General features: G+C 44.6%; 1 long non-coding RNA gene across 2 annotated transcripts in view; it reads left to right on the top strand.

The window, feature by feature from the left end:
• LOC144245671 (uncharacterized) overlaps window positions 1-1,732 on the top strand; it is a 22,607-nt gene extending 20,875 nt beyond the window's left edge. For both annotated transcript variants that reach the window (XR_013339381.1, XR_013339380.1), the window contains exon 4: window positions 1,099-1,732. This is a non-coding gene — a long non-coding RNA (uncharacterized LOC144245671). The remainder of the gene's footprint in view (window positions 1-1,098) is intronic.
• Window positions 1,733-1,738: the final 6 nt, after the last annotated feature.

Below are 1,738 nucleotides of genomic sequence, written 5' to 3'. Positions count from 1 at the left end.
TCTCCGTTCCGACGCTGGGCTAGGATTCTGTCGCGGGAAAGTTTGCCCCTCTGCCTTGGCCGCCTGGAAGCTTCTGGACACAGCGCTGCCTTAGCCGTAGCCCAGCACTGCCCGTGTCCCATTGGTGCGCCTCCCTCTCGACACCGTTCTTTTTTCCTTCTTTGCATTAGCTTTATTTAATCCTTTGGAACGGCAGGGTTGTTCTAAGCCCCTCAGAATTTGGGCAAGTTTTGAAGAATGAGTGAAATATTTTACATTTTTATCCTAATAAAATTTTACAGTTGTCTGAGTGTGAAACTTTGAAAAGAAGGGTGGGCAGGCGAAACACTTGGTGAAAAAATGATGATTGAAGTGTAGTATTTCATTCTAGGATATTTTTTAGGCCGAGAAAGGTCATGGACAGCTTTTAGGTGTGGTTTTCCTTTCCTTTTACTTCATTTATTTTAGGATGTAGGCTCCTTTAAAAGAAATTTTTTTTTTACGTTTGTTTATTTTGTAGAGAGAGAGAGACAGAGTGCGAGCAGGGAGGGGTAAAGAGAGAGGGAGACACAGAATCCGAAGCAGGCTCTGAGCTGTCAGCCCGGAGCCCAATGCGGGGCTCAGACTCACAGACTATGAGATCATGACCTGAGCCGAAGTCAGACACCTAAGCAGCTGAGCCACCCAGGCGCCCTGCACTGGTCCATTTCGACAAGGAGTCTCACTTCAACCTGCATGGCAGTCTCACCCAATGTGATTAGCTGTCCCAGTTTACCACAACCAAAGCCCAGAGAGGTTTAGTCACTTGCCCAAGATTGCACAGCTGCACCTTGACTGCCCAAATCCCAGGGTTACCAAAGTTGGGTTCTTGGGCCCACAATGACAGAAACCAGGCCAGACCCCCAAAAAGGCACAGGCAAGGCATTACTGGGGCCACANTACAATACAGATATTTATTCACATTTTAGTTTTTGTTTTCACTTTTAAAACTATGAAAGCAAATTGAAAGTGCATTGCTAAGGTGAGCTTTCTAATTTTTTCTTTGCAGATAATGATGCTGCTTGAACTGAACAATTAAGGTAATATTTATGACCGATGTAATATGCTTTTTTTATTCAGGTTTTTTTATCCAATTTAGCTGAATTGTTAAAGTCATGTTTTAACCTTGGTGAGGATTATTACTACTGCCCTGGGGCAGTCATCCCAAGCTGGGGAGTACAAACGACTTCACGTTCGTTAGAAGGTGAGTTCTGGAATAGTATAACCGTATGCCTTTATGCATTCGGCTTATACTGAAGTTTCAAAGCATTTTACTATTTTTGGAAAAGCAAAAGGGAACCTTGTTACTGTCTGTGGGCCGGTGCTGGTTATGTTCGTGTGCGGATTGCCCGACGCCAGCTTTTGTTGGATCCAGTGGGAAAGGAGATAGTTAGTAGTTACCTGTATCACCATGTGTGCTTGTACACAGCTCTGCAGGGAAAATCAGAGAGACGGTTGTATACGTCTTAGCAGCCTCACAAATAGGATGCCCAGGAGGCCCCAGATTACACGTGGGAAATGAACAGAACTGTACCCTACTTCCTGGTGCACGGGTCTAGCATACCCCAGATTTGTTTAATCGGAAAAATGGCACAAACTAGGAGATCCTACGTCATTACGAGAAAAGAAAAGAACCGTGTCAGAGTATCCTGATAACACTGTAAACAGCAAATCTCAAGGAATTCCTAAGTCTTCATTTGGTAGATCCGGGCAGCCAGTC

This window comes from Crocuta crocuta, unplaced genomic scaffold, assembly GCF_008692635.1.
Source record: "Crocuta crocuta isolate KB4526 unplaced genomic scaffold, BGI_CrCroc_1.0 scaffold2174, whole genome shotgun sequence".
Taxonomy (NCBI): Eukaryota; Metazoa; Chordata; class Mammalia; order Carnivora; family Hyaenidae; genus Crocuta; species Crocuta crocuta.
The sequence above is the reverse complement of the archived record's forward strand: the minus strand, read 5'-3'. Positions and strand labels throughout refer to the sequence as shown.